The sequence below is a fragment of the Balaenoptera physalus genome (genome assembly GCF_965194825.1).
Source record: "Balaenoptera physalus genome assembly, chromosome: 7".
NCBI classification, from domain to species: Eukaryota; Metazoa; Chordata; class Mammalia; order Artiodactyla; family Balaenopteridae; genus Balaenoptera; species Balaenoptera physalus.
In genome coordinates, this window is record NC_138886.1 from 53,793,272 (window position 1) to 53,819,736 (window position 26,465).

The 26,465-nt window shown below is 37.0% G+C and overlaps 1 protein-coding gene across 11 annotated transcripts in view; it reads right to left on the minus strand.

Annotated features, from left to right (window-relative positions):
• Positions 1–26,465, minus strand: part of LOC309664904 (histone-arginine methyltransferase CARM1-like) — a 291,386-nt gene that overhangs the window by 217,453 nt on the left and 47,468 nt on the right. The gene's annotated exons all lie outside the window — the stretch shown is intronic.

Sequence of the window (26,465 nt, forward strand, 5' to 3'; positions counted from 1 at the left end):
CAGTTTGGGGCTACTACAACTAGTGCTGCTACGAATATTTTGTACGTGTTTTTGATACACATCTATAAGCATTTCTATAATATATCTGGGAGGCAGAATTGTTGTAAACACTTAGGAGACAGAATTGCTGGGTTATAGGGTAAGAACATGCTATGGTAGCTACTGCCAAACGGTTTTCCAAAGGTGGTGTAACAATTTACACTTCCATTAGGAGTGTATGAGAGATTCAGTTGCTTCAAATTCTCACCAACACTTGGTATCATCAGCTTTTAAAATTTTATCCATTCTGGTGTGTGTAGAATGATATATTACTGTGATTTTATTTTCTATTCCCCTAATAATAAGTGAGATTGAGGGCTTTTTCTCATGTTCGTTAGCCATTTGGATATCCTATTTAAGCTTCTGTCCATTTGTCTATTGATACAACTACCTTTTTTCATATTGATTTGTAGGAATTCTTTACATATTCCTGACAGGATACCTTTACTGGATACATATAATCAAAGACCTTCTGCACCACACGCTGTCAGTCCCCTGCCAGTATGTCCAGGGATCTTACGCAGCTTGGTGGAAACTTCCCATTCATGCCAATGACTTTTTTACCAGGAGCATCTGTGTCTCTCTACCTGAAAGATTCTGGCTCAGATATGTGCTCAGCCCATGGTCAGAGTAGTCTAGGAATGCCAAGGAGTTCACGCCCTTAGGAACAATTCTCCCCAAAAGTGGAGACCCATCAACCCTTTCACAGAAAAAACCCAACAGCTGCCAGCAAAAATGCAGGTTTGCCTATTTGGAATAAATGGTCCTAAATATCTGTGCCAAGCAAACACAGTCACAGATAGCAAGCGCTCACTAACAAGGTCTTTCATTCTCCCTTCTGTGAAACTCCACCACGGGCTACATGCAGAGACTGTCATTCAAGGAATATGTGCCCATGACAACCAGCCAGCTAGCGCACCGTTTCCTGGTAGAGTCCACTCTATTAATAGACAACTACTTGTCATCTAAAGGCTCAGCAGGGCTGATTCACAAAATGTCCCGAAGTCTGAGCATTAACTCAAAAGTTCTAGTACACTTCTTGACGCTGAGTGATACGTGCCAATGACCACCAGGTGGACCCTGCAACTGAATTCACCAGAATTCAGTGAGAACAATGCTTAAAGGTAGAGAATTGTGATTTGGTATGACTTTGATCAACACCTTAAAAGAACAGAATAACACTTTTTTTTTAGATTTGATTTTTATAAGCTAGATAATAATAACCTGGACAAAGGATATCGAGCCCAAGATGAAAGACAAAATGAGAGAAATGGTCTGTCAGAAATATAATGAGTTAGGAGGGATAGTTATTAGTTTGGGAATTTGCCTTTTTTTTCATATTTGTATCCCCAGAGTCTAGCATAGGCCTGGCATATAACAAAACTCAAAAATACTTTTGAATGAGTGAATAAATGAACAAATAAACAACGCAACACATTAAATATGTTAACTGATATCTAAAAATATGTCCCATGTAAATCAATGTTTTATGAAAATGAAGGATCCCTCTAAGAACGGAACCTTTTGGGGGTTCAATCACTTATAATAAAATCCTTCTGAAAAGGCTCACTACTAGGTAAAATATTTAGGCTAGTGGACAGGGTTTAAAATCTAATCTGAATAAATAAATAAACAGCCTTCTCATTCAAAACACCAAGCATAAGTTCACATGTATTAGGATATTTTTTTTTGCATTATTCAAGGCTAAAACATGTCCTTCCCAACTATTCACTGACCATATATTTACTGATTGTACCCTGTATACCATGTATTAGATTAAGTACTGGGGATAAAGTGGTTTAAAAAATACATGTGATATAGTTGGAGAGATAAACAGTCTTGTAAATCAGTAAACCATGGTGGAAATACATTATGAAGGAAAACTAAAAGTGCAGTGAGAGATGACAACAGCAGACCTGATCAACTGCCACGATGGAACATAAGCAACTCAACTCAGCACACATTTATTGACCACCTACTAAGTGCAAGACACTGTTATCTGCCCTAAATGGAAGATAAAACAGGAAAGGACAAAATTTCACCCTTAGGAGGGCTACATAATGAACCAAACACAGATGATGCATTGGAGAAAGATCAGAGAAACATAGCAGAACACATTTTGAATATGATTAGCAAACAATTGAGATCATGGGCTTTTTTTCTTTTTTAAGCTATCCTCTTTTTACTGAGGTAGACTTGATTTACAGTATTATATTAGTTTCAGGTGTACCACATGGTGATTCAATATTTTTATTGATCATACCCCATCTAAAGTTATTACAAAATAATGGTTATTATTTATCTGTGCTGTAGAATATATCCTTGTTGCTTATTTATTTTATACATAGCAGTTTGTATCTCTTAATCCCCTACCCTCTTTCCTCTCCCCACTGGTAACAAACAGTTTGTTCTCTATATCTGTGAGTCTGTTTCTGTTTTGTTATGTATAGTCATTTGTTTTATTTTTTAGATCTGCCTATAGAGTATTTGACTTTCTCTGTCTGACTTATTTCACTAAGTATAATATCATATAGGTCCATACACATTGTTGCAAATGGCAGAATTTCCTTCATTTTTCATAGCTTAGTATTCCATTGTGTGTGTGTGTGTATATATATATATATATATATACACACCCACACACACACACACACACACACACACATTTATCCATTCAATTACTGATGGACACTTTTGTTTGATTCCATATCTTGGCTATTGTAAATAATACTATTATAAACGTTCAGGTGTATGAATATTTTCAAATTAGTGTTTTCATTTTCTTCGAATATATACCCAGGAATGGAATTGCTGGATTATATATGGTAGTTCTACTTTTATTTTTTGAGGAAACTCTACAGTATTTTGCAAAGGGGGTGCACCAATTTACATCCCCACCAACAGTGTACTAGGGTTCCCTTTCCTCCACATCCTTGCCAACATTTGTTATTTGTAGACTTTTTGATGACAGCCATTCTGACAGGTGTGAGGTGATATCTCACTGTGGTATTGATTTGCATTTCTCTGATAGTGATGTTGAGCATCTTTTCATGTGCCTATTAACCACCTGTATATCTTTTTTTGAAAAATGTCTATTTGGGTCTTCTGCCCATTTTTAAATTGGGTTGTTTGTTTTCTTGATATTGATTTGTATTCGCTGTTTATATATTTTACATATTAATCCTTTATCAGTCAGATCATTTGCAAATATTTCCTTCAAGTCAGTAGGCTGCCTTTTCATTTTGTTGATGATTTCCTTTGTTGTGAAAGAGCTTTTAACTTTAATTAGGTCCCATATGTTTATTAATGCCTTTGTTTACTTTGTCTCAGAAGACAGATCCAAAAAAACATATTGGGTTGGCCAAAAGGTTCGTTCGTTTTTTTCTGTAAGATGGCTCTAGCAGTACTTAGTTGTCTTTAACTTCATTCAAAACAATTTTCTTAGATTGTATTGTGACAGCTGTCAAACCAGCGTGCATTTAAAAAAAAACTTATCAAAATTGGTGAATTTTTGTGTAGTCATTTTAATAACTGAAGATGAAAGAAAAAAAGCAACATTTTTGGCATATTATGCTTTATTATTTCAAGAAAGGTAAAAACACAACTGAAACACAAAAAAAGATTTGTGCAGAGCATGGAGAAGGTGCTGTGACTGATCGAACGTGTCAAAAGTGGTTTGCGAAGTTTCGTGCTGGATGAGATTTCCCGCTGGACGATGCTCCACGATCAAGTAGACCAGTTGAAGTTGATAGCGATCAAATCGAGACATTAACTGAGAACAATCAACATTATACCACATGGGAGATAGATGACATTTTAACGATACTAATTTTTCCAGTCCAGGAACACAAGTATCTTTCCATTTCTTTTTATCATCTTCAATTTCCATCATCAGAGTTTTATAGTTTTCAGAGTACGGGTCTTTGACTTCCATGGTTAAATTTATTCCAAGTACTTTACTCCTTTTGATATGATTTTAAATGGGATTGTTTTCTTTTTTAATTTATTTTTATTTTTAGTTGAAGTATAGTTGGTGTACAATGTTGTGTTAATTACTGCTGTACACCAAAGTGATTCAGTTATACAGACATACACGTTCTTTTCTAAATATTCTTTTCCAGTATGGTTTATCATAGGATACTGAACATAGTTCTTGGTGCCATACAATAGGACCTTGCTGCTTATTCATTCCATATATAAAAGCCTACATCTGCTAATTCCAACCTCTAAATGGGATTGTTTTCTTATTTTCTCTTTCTGATACTTTACTATTAGTGTATTGAAAAGCAACAGATTTCTCTATATTAATTTTGTGTCCTGCAACTTTACTCAATTCATTTATTAGTCCTAAGAGTTCTCTAGTGGAGACTTTACGTTTTCTACATATACGATCATGCCATCTGCAAATAATGACAGTTTTACTTCTTCCTTTCCAATTTGGATAATTTCTATTTCTTTTCCTTGTCTTATTGCTATAGGACTGCCAATCCAATGTAAATAGAAGTTGTAAGAGGGGGCATCCTTGACTTGTTCTTGGTTTTACAGAAAACGCTTTCAGCTTTTTACCACTGAATAAGATGTTAGCTGTGGGTTTGTCATACATGACCTTTATTATGTTGAGATATGTTCCCTCTACCAAATTTGATGAGAGTTTTTATTATGAATGGATGTTGAATTTTGTCAAATGCTTCTGCATCTCTTGAGATGATCATGCAATTATCATCCTTACTTTTGTTAATATGGCATATCAAATTGATTGATCGGTGGATTCTGATCCATTCTTGCATCCCTAGAATGAATCCCACCTGATCATGGTATATGATCCTTCTTATATATTGTTGAATTCGGTTTGCTAACATTTTTGAGCGTCTTTGCATCTATAGTCATCAGAGATATTGGCATGCAACTTTCTTTTTTTATTTTCTTTAGAGTTTTTTGTCTGGATTTGGTATCAGGGTAATGATGCACCTGTAGAATGAATCTGGGAGTGCTCCATACACTTCAACTTTTTGGAAGAGTTTAAGAAGGATAGGTATTCTTCCTTACATGTTTCATACAATTCCCCTATGAAGCCATCCGGTCCTGGACTTCTGTTTTCTGGAATGAATAGCAGACTAAATGACAAAGAAGAATGAATAAGTGATCTGAAAGAAAGAAAAATGGAAACCACCCAATCAGAACAGCAGAGAGAAAGACAAATGAAAAAAATGAAAGCAACATACAAGATCTATGGGACAGGTGACTTCCCTCATGGTCCAGTGGTTAAGACTTTGCGCTTCCACTGCAGGGGACATGGGTTTGATCCCTGGTCAGGGAACTAAGGTCCTGCATGCTCTGTGGTGCAACCAAAAAAAAAACCTCTGTGGGATAATATAAAACATGCCAACCTACACACATAATAGGGGTTCTAGAAAGAGAAGAGAGAAAAAAGGAGATCGAAAATGAATTTGAGAAAATTATGGCTGAAAACTCCCCAAATCTAAAGAAGGAAACAGATAGCCAGGTACAGGAAGAACAGAGTGTCCCAAACAAGATCAACCTCTACAGAAACACACCAAGTCACATCATGATTAAAATGGCACAACTGAGAGATAAAGAGAAGATTCTAAAGGCAGCAAGAAACAAAGAGTCAGTTACAAAGGAACGCCCATTAGGCTATCAGCTGATTTCTCTTCAGAAACTTTGCAGGCCAGCAAGGAGTGGCATTATGTATTCAAAATCTTGAAAGGGAAAAATTCGCAACCAAGGATACTCTACCCAGCAAGATTATCATTTAGAATAGAAGAAGATATAAAGAATTTCTCATGGACTATTACTCAGCCATTAAAAAGAATGAAATCATGCCATTTGCAGCAACATGAATAGACCTAGAGATTATCGTAGTAAGCAAAGTACAATAGGTCAAAAAGAGAAAGACAAATACCATATGCTATCACTGATATGTGGAATCCAAAATATGACATAAATGAACATATCAATGAAACAGAAACAGACTCACAGATATAGAGAACAGACTTGTGGTTGCCAAGGGGGAGGGAGTGTGGAAGGGAGGACTGGGAGTTTGGGATTAGCAGATGCAAACTATTATATATAGGATGGATAAACAACAAGGTCCTACTATATAGCACAGGAAACTATATTAAATATCCTGTGATAAACCACAATGGAAAAGAATATGGAAAAGAATATATACATTATATTTATACCTACATATATATTTATATATAATATATATGAATGTATAACTGAGTCACTGTGCTGTACAGCAGAAATTAACAAAACATTGTAAATCAACTGTACTTCAATAAAATTTTTTTTTTAAATAATTTCTCAGACAGGCAAAAACTAAAAGAATTCAGCAATACCAAACCTACCCCAAAAGAAATATTGAAGGGTCTTCTCTCCACAGAAAAAAAAGGAAGAATCTATTAGAAAGGGGAAATCACAACAGGAAAGACAAATATATAAAAGGATTGAAGGTTACTTAAATAAGCCAGTATATAGATTTTAAAACAATCCAAAAAAATTTTGTAAAAGCAGTTATAACTACAGTTAACAGCAAAAGGATAAGCATGAGATGTAAACTAGGACATCAAAGTCATAAAATATGGGAGAGGAGAGTATTAAAGCATAGATCTTTTAGAATGTGTTTGAACCTGTATGACTATCAGTTTAAAGCAGTAGGTATAGCTGTGTGTCAACACACTTGAACTCCATGTCAATAACAAATCGAAAATACACAACAGATTCACAAAAACCAAATAGAAAGGAACTCAAGCATAACACAAAAGAAAATCATCAAACCACAAAAGCAAAAACAAAAAGTGAAGATAGAACTACAAAACAACTGGAAAACAGGGTTTAAAATGGCAGTAAGTACATACCATCGATAATTACTTTAAATGTCAATGGACTAAATGCTCAGATCAAAAGACATACAGTGGCAGAATGGATCATAAAACAAGAACCTACAATATGCTGCCTAAAAGAGCCTCACTTCAGGGTGAAAGACACACACAGATTGAACATCAGAAGATGAAAAAAATATTTCATGCTAGTGGAAATGACAAGAAAGCAAGGGTAGCAATACTCATCTCAGACAAAATAGACTTTAAGACAAGGACTATAAAGAAAGACAAAGAAGGACATTTTATAATGATAAAGAGATCAATAAAAAAGAGGATATTACACTCATTAACATATACACACCCAATATAGGAGTATCTAAATATGTAAAACAAAAACTAGCAGACATAAAGGGAGAAATTGACGGTAATACAATAATATTATAGTAGGGGACTTTAACATCCCAATTACTTCATTGTACCGATCATCCAGACTGAAAATCAGTAAGGCAACAAAGATCTTAAATGACACAATAGACAAGCTGGACTTACATAAATACAGGACACTACATAAAAAAAAGAAAAAAGGAAAAAAAAAAACCCAACAGAATACACATTCTTTTCAAACTCACATGGAACCTTCTCTAGGACAGACCACATACTAGGTCACAAAATAAGCCTCAACAACTTTAAGAGGACAGAAATTACTTCAAACATCTTTTCTGACCACAACAGTATAAAATTAGAAATCAACTACATAAAGAAAAGTGGGAAAAGAACGATCACATTGAGACTTAACAACATGCTACTAAAAAAACCAATTAGTCAATGATAAAACCAAAGAAGAAATCATAAAATATATCAAGACAAACAAAAATGAAAACACAACCTTACAAAATCTATGGGATGCAGAAAAAGCAGTTCTAAGAAGGAAATTCATAGCAATACAGACATTCCTCAAGAAACAAGAAAAATCTCAAATAAAGAACCTAACTCTCCACCTAAAAGAATTAGAAAAAAAAGAACAAACAAAACTCAAGGTCAGCAGAAGGAAGGAAATAATAAAGATCAGAGAGGAAATAAATAAAACAGAGATTAAAAAATATAAAAGATCAATGACAGCCAAGAGCTGTTTTGTTTTTTTTTTAATACTTAGATACACTTCTTTTTTATTTTTTTATAATTCTTTATTTTATTTATTTTTGGCTGTGTTGGGTCTTCGTTTCTGTGCGAGGGCTTTCTCTAGTTGCGGCGAGCGGGGGCCACTCTTCATCACAGTGTGCGGGCCTCTCACTATCATGACCTCTCTTGTTGCGGAGCACAGGCTCCAGACGCACAGGCTCAGTAGTTGTGGCTCACGGGCTTAGTTGCTCCGCGGCATGTGGGATCTTCCCAGACCAGGGCTCGAACCCGTGTCCCCTGCACTGGCAGGCAGATTCTCAACCACTGCACCACCAGGGAAGCCCCAAGAGCTGTTTTTTTGAAAAGATTAAGAAAATCGACAAACCTCTAGCCAAGTGTACCAAGAAGAAAAGAGAGGACCCAAATAAACAAAATAAGAAATAAAAGAGAAGAAATAACAACTAATACCACAGAAACACAAAATATATCATAAGAGAATACTATGAACAGTTGTATGCCAACAAGTTGGACAACACAGAAGAAATGGACAAATTTCTAGAAACATACAACCTGCCAAAACTAAGTCAAGAAGAAAGATAATTTGAAGAGACTGATCACTAGAAGGGAAACTGAATCTGAGTTTGTAATAATAACAATAACATAAAAAAACTCCCTACAAACAAAAGTTCAGGACTGGATGGATTCACTGGCGAATTCTATCAAACGTACAAAGAAGAACTTATACCCATTCTTCTCAAAGTATTACAAAAAGTTGAAGAGAAGGGAACACTTCCAAATTCATTCTATGAGGCCATCATCACCCCAATATAAAAACCACAGAAAAACACTACAAAAATATTATAGGCCAATATCTTTGATGAATATAAATGTAAAAATCCTTAATAAAATATTAGCAAACCGAATCCATAACAAGGATCATACACCATAATCAAGGTGGATTCATTCCAGGGTCACAAAGATGGTTTAATATACACATATCGATCAACGGGATACACCAAATTAATAAAAGGAAGGATGGACTTCCCTGGTGGCACAGTGGTTAAGAATCTGCCTGCCAATGCGGGGGACACGGGTCAAGTCCTGATCCAGGAAGATCCCACATGCTGTGGAGCAAATAAGCCCGCGAGCCACAACTACTGAGCCCACGTGCCACAACTACTGAAGCCCGTGTGCCTACAGCCTGTGCTCCACAACGAGAAGCCACCACAATGAGAAGCCCGTGCACCGCAACAAAGAGTAGCCCCTGCTCGCCTCAACTCGAGAAAGCCCACAGGCAGCAACAAAGACCCAATGCAGCCAAAAATAAATAAATAAATAAATTTATAAAAACAAGTAAATAAATAAAAGGAAGGATAAAAATCACATAATCATTTCAATACAAAATTCTTCATCCATTCATGATAAAAACTCTAACCAAAGTGAGTAGAGAGGGAACGTATTCCAACATAATAAAAGTCATTTATGACAAACCCACAGCCAAAATAATACTCAACAGTAAAAAGCTGAAAGGCTTCTTGCTAAATTCAGAAACAAGACAAGGATGCCCACTCTCACCTCTTCTTTTCAACATAGTATTGGAAATCCTAGCCACAGAAATCAGACAAGAAAACGAAATAAAAGGTATACAAATTGGAGGGGAGGAGGTAAAGCTGTCACTATTTGCAGATGACATGATACTTTATACAGAGAACTCTAAAGTCTGCACAGAAAAACTATTACGACTAATAAATGAATTCAGCAAGGTATCAGGATACAAGATCAATAAACAGAAAACTTTTTTTAAGAAATTTATTTAGTTATTTATTTTTGGCTGTGTTGGGTCTTCGTTGCTGTGCATGGGCTTTCTCTAGCTGCGGCAAGCAGGGGCTACTCTTTGTTGTGGTGCGCAGGCTTCTCATTGCGGTGGCTTCTCTTTGTTGCGGAGCATGGGCTCTAGGCATGCAGGCTCAGTAGTTGTGGCTCATGGGCTCTAGAGTGCAGGCTCAAGTTGTGGCACATGGGTTTAGTTGCTCCGCAGCATGTGGGATCTTCCCAGACCAGGGGCTTGAACCCATGTCCCCTGCATTGGCAGGCGGATTCTTAACAACTGCACCACCAGGTACGTTCCAATAAACAGAAATTTGTTGCATTTCTTTACACCAACAATGAAATATCAGAAATTTTTTTTTAAATCCCGTTTAAAATTGCATCAAAAAAGGAAAATTCTTAGGATTAAACTTAACCATGGAGTTGAAAGACCAAAAACTATAAAACACTGATAAAAGAAACTGAAGATGATTCAAAGAAAAGGAGAGATATCCCATGCTCTTGGATTGGAAGAATTAATATTGTTAAAATGGCCATACTACCCAAAGCAATCTACAGACTTAACATGATCCCTAGAAAAATACCTATGACATTTTTCACAGAACTAGAAGAAATAATCCTAAAATTTATATGGAGCCATAAAAGACCCAGAATTACCAAAGTAATCCTGAGGAAAAACAACGGAACTGGAACCATAACCCTTCCAGACTTCAGTCAACACAACAAAGCTACAGTAATCAAAACAGCATGGTATTGGCACAAAAACATATATATAGATCAATGGAACAGGACAGAGATCCCAAAAACAAACCCACACACCTATGGTCAATTAATCTACTAAAAAAGGAGGCAAGAATACACAATGGAGAAAAGACAGTCTCTTCAAAAAGTGTTGCTGAGAAAGTTGGAGAGCTACACGTATATCAATGAAATTAGAATATTTTCTCACACCATATACAAAAATAAATTCAAAATGGTTTAAAGACCTAAATGTAAGACATGCCACCATAAAACTCCTAAAAGAGAACATAGAGAAAATATTCTCAGATATAAATTGTACTAATATTTTCTTAGGTCAGTCTCCCAAGGCAAAAGAAATAAAAGTTAAAATAAACAAATAGGACCTAATCAAATTTACAAGCTTTTGCACAGCAAAGGAAACCATCAACTAAACAAAAAGACAACCTACGGAATGGGAGAAACTGTTTGCAAATGGTGTGACTGACAAGGGTTAATATCCAAAATAAACAAATAACTCAAACAACTCAATATTGAAAAAATAAACCACCCAATAAAAAATGGGCAGAAGACCTAAATAGACATTTCTCCAAAGAAGACACAGAGATGGCCAACAGGCATGTGAAAAGATGCTCAACATCACTAATTATTAGAGAAATCCAAATCAAAACTACAATGAGGTATCACTTCATACCATTCAGAATGGCTATCATTAAAAAGTTTACAAATAAGAAATACCTGGAGAGAGTGTGGAGAAAAGTGAACCTTCCTACGCTGTTGGTGGAAATGTAACTGGTGCAGCCACTATGAGAACAGTATGGAGGTTCCTTGAAAAATTAAAAATAGAGCTACCATATGATTCAGCAATCCCACTCCTGGATATATATCCAGAAAGGACAAAAACTCTAATTTGAAAAGATACATGCACCCTTATGCTCATAGCAGCAATATTTACAATAGGCAAGGAATCAACAAATGACTGGCTTATAAAGATTTGATATATACACACAGTGAAATACTACTCAACCAAAAAAAGAATGAACTAGCGCCATTTGCAGCAACATGGATGAACCTAGAGAATATCATACCAAATGAAGTATATCAGAGAAAGATAAATATTATATGATTTTACTTGTATGTGGAATCTAAAAAATGAATCTATATACAAAACAGAAACAGACTCACAGACACAGAAAACAAACTTATGGGCACCAAAGGGGAAAGTAGGAGGGGGAGGGATAAGTTAGGAGTATGTGATTAACAGATACAAACTACTATACATAAAACTGACAAGCAACATGGATTTAGTATAGCACAGGAAACTATATTCAATATCTTGTAATAACCCATAATGGAAAATAACCTAAAAAATATATTTATATAGAACTGAATCACTTTGTTGTATACCTGAAACTACCAATACGGTAAGTCAACTATACTTCAAAGAGAAAAACATAAAATCTCGAAAGTAGCGAGAGAAAAATGACATTTAACATACAACAGTACAGCAGTTTGAATTATCAGTGACTTCTATCTGTAATAAGAGTTCAAAGATAGTAGAACACCCTCAAAATACTGAAAGAAAAAAATAGCTACTAACCCAAAATTCTATATCCAGAGAAAATATTCTTCAAAAATGAAAGCAAAATTAAGATACTTTCAGATTATGGAAACCAAAAAGAATGTGTTTCTAGAAGACCTGCACTCTTAAAAAGGCTAAAAGGCAGAGGGAAATTATACCAGATGGAAACCTGAATTTTCAGGAAGGAAAGAAAAACATCAGAGATAGTAAATATGTTTTAATTAAAAAAGATTATGTTCTCTTAGTTGTTTTAAAAGTTGCCTTATAATTTAAAATAAAATGTATGCCATTGTGTTCTGAGGTTTATAACAAATGGAGATGTAATACATATGATAAATATAAACAATAGGAAAGTAAATGGAACTGTACAGCTGCAAATTTTCTACATTTTACGTAAGTGGTACCATAATAACTCTAAGTAGACTATGAAAAGTTTAAATGTGTATTATAATTCCTAAATCCACTCCTAAAACTGCAAAGAGATATAGCTAAAAGTCAATAGATAAATTTTAAAGGATTTATTTAAAATATTCAAATAATCCACAAGAAGGCAAGGTACAAGGAACAGAGGAAAAAACTGCAGAGGGGACAAACAAATAATGATGACAGAAGTAAATCAACCATATCAATAATTAATTAAATGTTAATGAACTAAATGTTTTAATTAAAAGGGAGAGTTTATTGGAATTAACTGAAAACCAAAACCCAACTATATGACGTCTACACCACTTTTAAATGTATATATGTGCAATCCATAAGCATGTCAACTACAAATTGGTACTTGCCATGTACCTCTACAAGGATTAAATCATGTGCTATTGCAGCTGCTGATTTTCAACACCCCTGAAAGGAGTTCAGGGTGGAGAAAAGAAATGAGACACTCTGTGCTAGGGGAAAAACTGGCAGAACAGGTCTTCAGACAGTTAGATATTTTCAGGAGCTGATTTTATGAGCCCAATTCTTGTATCTCCTCACATCTACAAAAGCACTAAAATACTTCATGGTGACGACCGCTCCTCGTGACTAGCAGAAACCTTCATGAGAGGAGCAGAAACCTTCTGCAAAAAATGTGCTTGATTGCATGTACTCCCCCCTTCACCACAATCACATATATACTGACCTTCCCCCCTACCTCTTTGGAGCAATTTCTCAGAGCTATCTTAGATGCTGTTTCCCGGGCTATAGTCCTCATTTTGCCCCAAATAAAACTTGACTCACAACTCTCACGTTGTTCATTTTTTTTTAGCCGACAAGCGTATGGTTGGAGTAGGTACACTCATATCACATAAAGTATACTTCAAGAATAAAGATATACCAGAGATAAAAAGAGTCATTTCATAATGTAATATGCTCATTTCATCAGGAAAACAAATAATCAAAAAAGTGTATGTACCTCGTAGCAGAGTTTCAAAATACATGAAGCAAAAATTGCCAGAGAAGAGCTTAAGACGGCGGAAGCATAAGACGCGGAGATCACCTTCCTCTCCACAAATACATCAGAAATACATCTACATGTGGAACAACTCCTACAGAACACCTACTGAATGCTGGCAGAAGACCTCAGACCTCCCAAAAAGCAAGAAACTCCCCACATACCTGGGTAGGGTGAAAGAAAAAAGGAAAAACAGAGACAAAAGAATAGGGATGGGACCTGCACCAGTGAGAGGGAGCTGTGAAGCAGGAAAGGTTTCCACACACTAGGAAGCCCCTTCGCGGGCACAGACTGCGGGTGGTGGAGGGGGGAAGCTTCGGAGCCACGGAGGAGAGTGCAGCCACAGGGGTGCGGAGGGCAAAGTGGAGAGATTCCAGCACAGAGGATCGGTGTCGACCAGCACTCACCAGCCCGAGAGGCTTGTCTGTTCACCCGCCGGGGCGGGCGGGGGCTGGGAGCTGAGGCTCGGGCTTCGGAGGTCAGATCCCAGGGAGAGGACTGGGGTTGGCTGCGTGAACACAGCCTGAAGGGGTTAGCGCACCACAGCTAGCCAGGAGGGAGTCCGGGAAAAGGTCTGGAGCTGCCGAACAGGCAAGAGACTTTTTCTTGCCTCTCTGTTTCCTGGTGCGTGAGGAGAGCAGATTAACAGCGCTGCCTAAATGAGATCCAGAGACGGGCGCGAGCGGCGATTATCAGCGCGGACCCCAGAGACAGGCATGGGACGCTATGGCTGCTGCTGCCGCCACCAAGAAGCCTGTGTGCGAGCACAGGTCACTCTCCACACCTGCCCTCCCGGGAGCCTGTGCAACCCGCCACTGCCAGGGTCCCGTGATCCAGGGACAACTTCCCCAGAAGAACGCACGGCGCACCTCAGGCTGGTGCAACGTCATGCCGGCCTCTGCCACCGCAGGCTCGGCCCAAATCCATACCCCCCCTCCCCCCGGCCTGAGTGAGCCAGAGTCCCCGAATCAGCTGCTCCTTTAACCCCGTCCTCCCTGAGCAAAGAACAGACACCCTCAGGCGATCTACATACAGAGGCGGGTCCAAATCCAAAGCTGAACCCCGGGAGCTGTGCGAACAAAGAAGAGAAAGGGAAATCTCTCCCAGCAGCCTCAGGAGCAGCGGATTAAATCTCCACAATCAACCTGATGTACCTGCATCTGTGGAATACCTGAATAGACAATGAGTCATCCCAAACTGAGGAAGTGGACTTTGGGAACAAAGATATATATATATTTTTCCCTTTTTCTCAATTAGAGAAAGAAGAACAAAAAAACCCCAAAGTTAGCAGAAGGAAAGAAATCATAAAGATCAGATCAGAAATAAATGAAAAAAAAATGAAGGAAACGATAGCAAAGATCAATAAAACTAAAAGCTGGCTCTTTGAGAAGATAAACAAAATTGATAAACCATTAGCCAGACTCATCAAGAAAAAAAGGGAGAAGACTCAAATCAATAGAATTAGAAACAAAAAAGAAGAAGAAACAACTGACACTGCAGAAATACAAACGATCATGAGAGATTACTACAAGCAACTCTACGCCAATAAAATGGACAACCTGGAAGAAATGGACAAATTCATAGAAATGAACAACCTTCCAAGACTGAACCAGGAAGAAATAGAAAATATGAACAGACCAATCACAAGCACTGAAATTGACACTGTGATTAAAAATCTTCCAACAAACAAAAGCCCAGGACCAGATGGCTTCACAGGCTAATTCTATCAAACATTTAGAGAAGAGCTAACACCTATCCTTCTCAAACTCTTCCAAAATATAGCAGAGGGAGGAACACTCCCAAACTCATTCTACGAGGCCACCATCACCCTGATACCAAAACCAGACAAAGCTGTCACAAAGAAAGAAAACTACAGGCCAATATCACTGATGAACATAGATGCAAAAATCCTCAACAAAATACTAGCAAACAGAATCCAACAGCACATTAAAAGGATCAAGTGAGGTTTATCCCAGGAATGCAAGGATTCTTCAATATATGCAAATCAACCAATGTGATACACCATATTAACAAATTGAAGGAGAAAAACCATATGCTCATCTCAACAGATGCAGAGAAAGCTTTTGACAAAATTCAAAACCCATTTATGATAAAAACCCTCCAGAAAGTAGGCATAGAGGGAACTTTCCTCAACATAATAAAGGCCATCTATGACAAACCTACAGCTAATATCGTCCTCAATAGTGAAAAACTGAAACCATTTCCACTAAGATCAGGAACAAGACAAGGTTGCCCACTCTCACCACTATTATTCAACATAGTTTTGGAAGTTTTAGCCATAGCAATCAGAGAAGAAAAAGAAATAAAAGGAATCCAAATCAGAAAAGAAGAAGTAAAGCTGTCACTGTTTGCAGATGACATGATACTATACATAGAGAATCCTAAAGATGCTACCAGAAAACTACTACAGCTAATCAATAAATCTGGTAAAATAGCAGGATACAAAATTAATGCACAGAAATCTCTTGCATTCCTATACACTAATGATGAAAAATCTGAAAGTGAAATTAAGGAAACACTCCCATTTACCAATGCAACAAAAAGAATAAAATACCTAGGAATAAACCTACCTAAGGAGACAAAAGACTAGTATGAAGAAAATGATAAGACACTGATGAAAGAAATTAAAGATGATACAAACAGATGGAAAGATATACCATGCTCTTGGATTGGAAGAATCAACATTGTGAAAATGACTGTACTACCCAGAGCAATCTACAGATTCAATGCAATCCTTATCAAACTACCAATGGCATTTTTCAGAGAACTAGAACAAAAAATTTCACAATTTGTATGAACCACAGAAGACTCCAAATAGCCAGAGCAATCTTGAGAAAGAAAAATGGAGCTGGAGGAATCAGGCTCCCTGACTTCAGACTATACTACAAAGCTACAGTAATCAAGACAGTATGGTACTGGCACAAAAACAGAAATATAGATCAATGGAACAGGATAGAAAGCCCAGAGATAAACCCACACACATATGGTCACCTTATTTTTGATAAAGGAGGCTAGAATATACAATGGAGAAAAGACAGCCTCTTCAATAAGTAGTGTTGGGAAAACTGGACAGGTACATGTAAAAGAATGAAATTAGAACACTCCCTAACACCATACACAAAAATAAACTCAAAATGGATTAAAGACCTAAATGTAAGGCCAGACACTATCAAACTCTTAGAGGAAAACATAGGCAGAACATTCTATGACATAAATCACAGCAAGATTCTTTTTGACCCACCTCCTAGAGAAATGGAAATAAAAACAAAAATAATTAAATGGGACCTAATGGAACTTAAAAGCTTTTGCACAGAAAAGGAAATCACAAACAAGATGAAAAGACCACCCTCAGTATGGGAGAAATTATTTGCAAATGAAGCAATGGACAAAGGATTAATCTCCAAAATTTACAAGCAGCTCATGCAGCTCAATATCAAAAAAACAAACAACCCAATCCAAAAATGGGCAGAAGACCTAAATAGACATTTCTCCAAAGAAGATATACAGATAGCCAACAAACACATGAAAGGATGCTCAACATCATTAATCATTAGAGAAATGCAAATCAAAACTACAATGAGGTATCCCCTCACACCAGTCAGAATGGCCATCATCAAAAAATCTACAAACAATAAATGCGGAGAGGCTATGGAGAAAAGGGAACCCTCTTGCACTGTTGGTGGGCATGTAAATTGATACAGTCACTATGGAGAACAGTATGGAGGTTCCTTCAAAAACTAAAATTAGAAATACCATACGACCCAGTAATCCCACTACTGGGCATATACCCTGAGAAAACCATAATTCAAAAATAGTCATGTACCACAATGTTCATTGTAGCTCTATTTATAATCGCCAGGACATGGAAGCAACCTAGGTGTCCATCGACAGATTGAATGGATAAAGAAGATGTGGCACATATATACAATGGAATATTACTTAGCCATAAAAAGAAACGAAACTGAATTATTTGTAGTGAGGTGGATGGACCAAGAGCCTGTCATACAGAGTGAAGTAAGTCAGAAAGAGAAAAAAGCAAATACCGTATGCTAACACCTATATATGGAATCCAAAAAAAAAAAAAATGGTTCTGAAGAGCTTAGGGGCAGGACAGGAATAAAGACACAAATGTAGAGAATGGACTTGAGGACACGGGGAGGGGGAAGGGTAAGCTGGGATGAAGTGAGAGAGTGGCATGGACATATATACACTACCAAACGTAAAACAGATAGCTAGTGGGAAGCAGCCGCATAGCACAGGGAGATCAGCTCGGTGCTTTGTGACCACCTAGAGGGGTGGGATAGGGAGGGTGGGAGGGAGACGCAAGAGGGAGGAGACATGAGGATATATGAATATGTATATGTATAGCTGATTCACTTTGTTATAAAGCAGAAACTAACACGCCACTGTAAAGCAATTATACCCCAATAAAGATGTTAAAAAAGAAATCAATCACATAATTCACCACTTTAAACTATAATGTTTCAATTAACAAAGAAAAGCCATATGACATAATTCAATAATTACCGATTATAAAAACTCTCAGCAAACTAGAAGGGAATTTCCTCAATCTGACAAAGGGCATTTACAAAAAACCCTCATAAAACATTATACCTCAGGGTTTAAAAATGTGAACAGGCAAGCCACAACGAGAAGAAAACATCCTCAAAACACACAGTTGGCAATATACTGGTATGCAGGATTTATAAAATACTCCCACAACTCCAAATAGAAAGACAAAAAAAACCCCAAAATAGGCAAAAGACTTGAAATGATACTTCACAAAAGAAAATATGCACAGCAAATAAGCACCTGAAAAAGTTCTCAACATCAGTAGTCAATTTAATTAAAACTACAACAAAATACATACTACTAAAACCCACTAAAATGGTTACAATTAAGAAGACCAAGAACACTTAATTGAGCTTGTGAAGCATCCAGAACTTTCATGCATAGTTGGTGAGAGTGCAAAATGGTCTAACCACTTTAGAAAAGGCCTGGAAATTTCTTACAACACCCAACATCTATTCACTCTATGACTCAGCATTTCCAATTCTAGGTATTTTCTCATGAGAAATGAAAATATACGTTCATAAAAAAGACTATGTACAAGGATATATGGATGAAAAATGTCACTGCCATATCAGTACACAAAGGATGTTGCAGCCATCAAGCCATCAGCCACTGTAGCCGCCAGCCACCTCCGTGGTGAGCCCTGAAGGAACTCAGGATGGAGACAAACAGGTTCCCCAGCACACCACCAAGTGGTCAGCCATGGCAGCGGCCCCCAATGGGGGGCCCCAACATCCTGGCTCCCCCCTTACCTCTTCCGAGCAGTCCCTCAGAGATCTATCTGAGAGGCTGCCTCCCAGGCTTGAGTCCTCAGAAAGTCCGCTGAATAAAACATAATTTCTCAGCTTTTAGGTTGTGCATTTTTTTTTTGCAGCTGACAGATATTTACAGCAGCTTTATTTATAATAGCCAGAAACTGGAAAGAGACCATGTGTCCATCAACAGAAATGTACAGACAAACTGAGGTATATTCATACACTGGAATACAAGCCGCCAATAAAAAGGAACTAAGTACTGATACTCAAAACAGCATGGATGAATCTCAAAAATATTACGTTGAGTAAAAGAGGCTTTACACAGAAGAGTAGGTACTGCGTGATTCCACACAGAAGAGTACGTACTGCGTGATTCCACACAGAAGAGTACGTACTGCGTGATTCCACACAGAAGACGGGCAAAACTAATCCAAGGGGAAAAGTATCAAAGTAGTGGTTGCTTTTGAGGGGGTGGGGAGGCACAAGACTGAGAAACTTTTAGGGGTACTGGTAATGTTCTCTATCTTGATAGCCGCTGGGTTACGTGGACAGAAGAATTTGTCAAAACTTATCAAATGGTACACATAAGATTTATATACTTCATTCATGTATAAATTTTACCAAAAAAGAAAAAAACAGTAAACAAGTTATCAAACTTTATGATTTGCATGCTGAAGTATTTAGGGAGAAATGTACAGCTGTCTACAACTGATTTTGAAACATGTCAAAACCAAAAATATTTATGAATTGATAGAGGAATGGATTAATAAACAGATATGTATAAAGCAAGCATAGGAAAACGTTAGTGATGGAATCTAGGTTTTGGATATATGAATGTTAACTAACAATATAAAATATTCATTAAAATATTTGGGGTAAAGAGGAAGTTCGTACTTCTCGAAATTTAGGTGAAAATATTTCAAAGTGGTATTATTTTTTTAAATGGAGGATTTGTGGCCATAATAACTATTTTTCTAAAGTTAAAGCATATTAATCTGGAATATAACCTAAAATGTATACTTTGAATTAACTGTGTTTACATTGTCTGTTATTTTTATTAGAGCTGCATCAGAAATCCAATCTGTATCTACACATAGAATGTAATTTTGAAAGGGATATTTTGAAAGCCAGTTATGAATTGGTTTTGAATAACTGTCTTCAAAAGATATATTTACCTCTACCCAAACTTTTTTTATATCCGTATGTGTCACGTTCTAATCATCTGGGAAATTTAATGGCTTTCTATTTTGAATTGGTTTGAATAAAGCAATCCTTTTTTATTCAAGTGTTTTCTACATAGGGGAGCCAAGAAAATAAGTTTAAATAGTAACAGTTGTGTTAAACTAGAATTTCTAAGTGACAATTCTCGTTTCTAATAATTCTACCAAGAAAGACTTCAAAATTTCTGACTCTTTAAGTTTTTACATATGACAGATTATGAACATCTTGGAATTATTTTATATAGGCAGATGAGAATTCCATGTGGCTCCGCAAGATACAATCTGTAGCTTGTTAGAAGTGATAGTATAAAACAAGGATGACAAACCTATGGCAACTCAGTTATTCAGTGCAGATCCTAATAATCCATCAGGGCGCTCCTTCCCATCCAGCCCAGAGCAGTCACAGAATCCCTCTCAACACAATGTCTAGTAGGCATTACTATTTGTAAGAGTTGACATAGAAGAAACTTAGTGATCTTGGCCCTTGCCCACGTGTCTTTAGGTCATGGATGCAGTAGTCACATTACTGTTAACTATAAACATGACTTGATAGTTACATAACTGAGCTCTGTTGACTGTGGAGGATTCTCTGGGGAAACACAGTCTGAATTGTTACAGAATTTTCAAACTATGAGGCTGAAAATTCTCTCATGGTAGAGGCAAAATAATTCTTATCCTTTTAGCAAAAGAAATATATGCAGCATTGAAAGTAATATTCACAAGAAGAGTCAAAATTTAAAGACACTGGTAAGTAACATATTTTATTTAGTAACTTATAGCAACTTATATTCTATCTCATTTCCAAAAGGTTCTGAATGTCATGAAGAACTGTATAGCACAAAAGATTTATTAGTTCCTTTGTTTTCTTTTGTGTGGTTTTTAAAGATTGTGGAATCAAGGTATGAAGGAAAAATGTTGCCTGCCCCACAGTAAACAAAGGAGGTTGAGGCCATCAAGCCAGCAGTCACTGTAGTAACCCCTAACTGTGCACCCTCTGGGGATTCAGGATAGAGAAAAGCAGGATACTGGCCATAGTTAAGGTGCATATCAAAGGAATGATTTCAATGAGCCCAGACTCCAGCATCTTCTCAAACATAGAAAGGCGCTAAATTCATTAATTTAAGATGTCTGGTTTTCTTTAATTAACAGTAACCTTTTGATGTTCTGACTACCTGATTTTTGTTGCAAAAACTCCTATATATCCCTTACCTCTTTGCAGCAGTCCCTCAGAGCTATCTGAGAGGCTGTCTTCCGGGATTAAGTCCTCAGTTTTGTCTGCCAAATAAAACATAATTCTCAACTTTTAGGCTGTGCTTTTTTTTTTTCAGTCGACAAAGGTATTTTAATTCAATTTGCTTCTACATAAATCTACAGGATGGAGTGACTACGTCAACAGGGCAAGAAGTGATCTCTGCTGCATTTAAAGTAGACCAGGACTAATCAAACGTGAGAAACAATGACATTATTTGAGCTCCTGAGTCCTGCTATGCCTGAAGCAAAATCATTTTTGAAATTTTGTAACATTAGTCTTTTTTACTTATTGCAGTTTAACACGTGATTCTGACACCTACAACAAAAAGAGTCCCCAGAAATAGATTATTCTAATAAAAATACATATATTAACTTGATAAAAAAGAGAATTAAGAAAAACAGTAAGAGAGCAAAAATAATATCTAACATGTGTGGAGAATTACATGTACCATAAACTGCCCTAACTGCTTTATACATGGTACTCATTTAATTCTCACAAATCAGTGAGAAAGATATTACTATTGTCTCCCTTCTACAGATAAGGATATTGAAATGCAAAAAAAAAATTGAGAAATTAACCCAGCCCCACTCACAAAGTTAGTAAAATAGGGCACTAGGAGTTGAACCGAAGCTGTTCTGCTTCAGAGCCCATCCTCTTAATCAATAGGTTAATCCACTTCTCTGCTTAAAGGTGGAATAAGTACACAGGCACACATCCTACAGTCTCATACACTTGCTAGAAATGGGCTGTCAGTTTGTCTCAGACCTTCTTAATCTGGTTAACAGGTTGGTTACACACAGAGATGAACATAATCAGATACTGTCTCACAATGTCCAGAATATAAATATATATCAATTACTCATAGATATCAGAGATACCTAAGAAATTCCTCTTCTGAATTTTCATGAGGAAAACAGACTGATTTGGTGCACAACACTCTCAACAGATAAGAAATACCAGGGTAAGTTTCATATAGCTCCTACTTATCGTATTTCAACTTAAGTTGAGACTTTCAGGACAAATTGTAAATAAATCAAAAGTTATTCTACTAGAGATCAAAAATAATGCTCTCCAGTCATAAACAGCCTGTTTTTACCTAAGATAAAATTTAGTCTATAGACGAAGGGCTGAATTTAATTATTTCAGACATGTACCTACATGAATATTATTTTAAATTGTTGACTTGACTTTTGTCAACTCCAGACAGCAGATGGTTGTGTTATAGTCTCTCTCAAGAAACTAGAATGCCCATGTTCCCTGTTTCCCTTAAAATGGAAGGCTTACATGTTTTGATATTGAAAACTGAGGAGCTTAATCAGTATCCTAGTCTCCAAAATAAGACACTCCACCTTCAAAGAGGGTGGACCAAAGGAGTTGATGGAGGAGGACCAGTGCATAAAGCCAACATATATTGAGAAAACAGCTTTGGATCTGTTCTCATCCAAAGAGGGGAGAAAGAATGGTAGCCCCATGCTTCTTTCAAAGAGAGCATGGCTGAAATCTTTTTTTCCTGGAAATTTTTCAAAATTGGCATTATTAATTTTAAGTAACGTAACCTCCTTGTGAACCCTCTAAGATGAATTAGTTGCAAAAGTAACCCCTAGGCAACACCTTGAATTGACCTTTTGTATAGTTACTAGATATAAACCAATTAAACATCATAGAACATCTGTTAAAAATAAGATCTTGGTTGAGAAGTAGTTGATTGTGGGCCATGGTTTGTTCTGACAGTAAATAGATATCTAGCAGGACCAGATGTCAGTTGAGTTTAGTTCTAATTTGTGGTAATAAAATCATATCCTTTATATTTTCCTTATCTATCTAACGGAATGTGATCCAAAAATTGGTTGACATCTTTAAGATCAAATTAAGAGAATTGGCTAGACTTTTCTCAGCTTTACAGCATAAGGAATTATTTTCTGTGTCAGAGGATCCTTGCCTGCTCATTCTGCTTTTTTTAGGGGTATTAAGTTTTGAGCTCTAAGTAAGCATCTGTAGACAAAGTTTTTATTGAGGTTAAGCAAGTTAGCTAGCTCCTGTACATAAGTCAAAGACAGAGAAAAGAGCAATAAAAAGTCTGGAAAAGTTATACAGAGAATCCTGACAGATTTCTCTATAAGGTTATAAAGAATATATTAGTGGTTTACCTTACACTACGTTGCCTTATATAATTTAATAGGCAATGTTCTAGAGGTTTGACAGTAATTACCTCATTTAATTCTCACAACAACCCTTTAAGTTCAGTACTACTGTAACCCAAACTTACAGATGATAAAACTGAGGCACAGAAATATGAATTAATCTGCCCCAAATCACATAACTAGAGGGTGGCTAAACAGACTTAAAACCTAGCCAGTCTAACTTCAGAATCATGCTCTAATCACTGTGCTATGCTATATTATCTCGGCTCATGAAGCACAAATTTGTTTTTTCAAAGGAGGTTTAGAATACGTTTTGAATGGGATGTCCAATAAACTAATGGATCTACCATTTGGGGAGGGAATGGTTATACACAAATGTCCTTTAAATAAAAAACAGATGACACCAAAAGCACAGGCAACAATAGATTTTTTTTAAAAAATGAGATTTCATCAAAATTAACAGCTTTTGGGCATCAAAGGACAATATCAAGAGAGTGGAAAAGACAACCCAAAGAATAGAAGAACATATTTGCAAAGCATATATCTGATAAAGGATTAATATGCAGAAGATATAAAGAACTTACAACTCATCAAAAAACCAAACAGCCTAATTCAAAAATAGACAAAGGGCTCATTAAATAGACAATTCTCCAAAGATACACAAATGGCAAGAAGCATATGCAAAGCTGTTCAACATCACTAACCATTATGGAAATGCACGGTCAAAACCAAAATGAGATACCACCTCACATGCATTAAGATGGCTACTATAAAAACAAACAAACAGGGATCTCCCTGGTGGCGCAGTGGTTAAGACTCCGTGCTCCCAATGCAGGGGGTCTGGGTTCGATCCCTGGTCAGGGAACTAGATCCCACATGCATGACGCAACTAAGGAGCCAGGCGAGCTGCAACTAAGAAGCCCACAAGCCGCAACTAAGACCCGGTGCAAACAAATAAATTAAATAAATAAATATTTTTTAAAACAAACAAACGAACAACCTCCTCCCCCCAAAATAATAAGTTAATGAGGACCTACCTGAAGAAATTAAAAACCTCTGCATTGCTTGTGGGAATATAAAATGGTGTAGTCACTGTAGAAAACAGTTTGGTGGGTCCTCTAAAAGTTAATCACTGATCCTGCAATTCCATTCTAGATATAAACCCAAAAGAATTTAAAGCAGGGGCTCAAAAGGAATCAAATTCTGATGCATGAATAGGGGCTGGGCCAGAGAAGCAGAACTCGAGGTGGGACCAAAGGCAAGGAAAAAAAATTCTGATACACACTACAACATAGATAAAACCTGAAAATACTGAGCTAACTGAGATAAGGCAGACGCAAAAGGACAAATAACTGTATGGTTACACCTTTACGAGATACCTAAGAGGCATACACATAGAGACAGAAAGTTACAATGGAGGTTACCAGGGCTAGGAGGAGGGAAGAGTGGAGGGTTATCACTTAATGGGCACAGAGTTTCTGTTTGGGATGACAAAAAATTCTGGAGATGGATAGTAGCAATGGTTGCACACATTGTGACTGAAGTTAATGCCACTACATTGTACACTTAAAAATGGTTAAAATGGTAAATTTTATTGTATGTATATTTTACCACAATAAAAACTATTTTTAAATTAATAGTATCTACAATGGTTTCATCCCATCCAGGTGCTACTTCACCTGTAGAATTAAACAGATAAATTATACGAGATCAGAGCAGAATTTGAAGAGTTTGAGACGTGCAACATCTTCACTGGCGGACTTAACTATCTGTAGAAAAGACATTAGTTGTGCCCAAACAGAAAGGTCCCTAACTCCGAGGAAACACAAGCTGGCCAGTTACCCTTGGTTTATGAAGCTGATCAAAGTAAGCCTCTCGGGACCAAGTGGAATATGGGCACCCATAACCCTCGCACCTGAGGTCCATCCCCTAGGAAACTGAACTGACATGTACACTAACTGCTGCTTCTCCTCGCTGGGCCTGGGTTCTTCCTTCCTAAGGGCTGTTTTACTTGAGACTCCTTAGGTCAAGGACAAGTTTGGGATGAGTTTTAAATGTAACAACAGCCTAGGTGGCTGCTCCTGAATTCCATTACACACCTTGCTTCAGTGACTAGGATGTTATCTGCCATTAACCTGGAGAAGAAAAGGCAAGGTTGCTTTTCTAGTCATCTAAGCAATTATATGACAAACAGCAAAGTGACAGCCATTTCTCTGTGCAGAGGATTGAATTTAAGATTTTTAAATGACTTCTAAGCTGGCAACCAACTGGATGTGAAACTTTGGGCATGTTGCTTAGATTCTCTGAGCTTTGGTTTCTCTTACCTCTAAAGTGGAGAAAATATCTGTTTCATAGGATTATTATGTAACTTAAATAAAATCTGGGATAGTGTCCAGTATGTAACACACACTCAATTAAAATGCATTTTTGTTATCACAAGGAAAACTCTTGTGTACTGCATTAGTCAGTGTTCTCCCAGAGAAACAACAGGATATATACACACACACACACACACACACTTACACACACAGAGACAGAGAGATATAGCGAGAGAGAGAGAGAGAGAGAAAGGAGAGAGGGAAAGGAGATGGACGGGGGGAGGGAGGAGGGAGAGAAAGAGAAAGAGAGACTGATGGATGGATTGATTGACTGATGTTAAGGAACTAGTTCACACAGTCATAGGGGGTAGCAAATCCTAAACCTGTAGGACAGGCCAGCAGGCGGGAGACTCAGGGATAAATTTGATGTTGCAGTCTCCAGTCCAAAGGCTATGTGAAGGCAGAGTTCACTCTTTCTTTGGAAGACCTCAGTCTTTCCTCATAAGGCCTTCAGCTGATTGGATGAGGCCTACCCACACTACAGAGGATAATCTGTTTTACTTAATGCCAACTGATTTTTTTTTTTAATATTTATTTATTT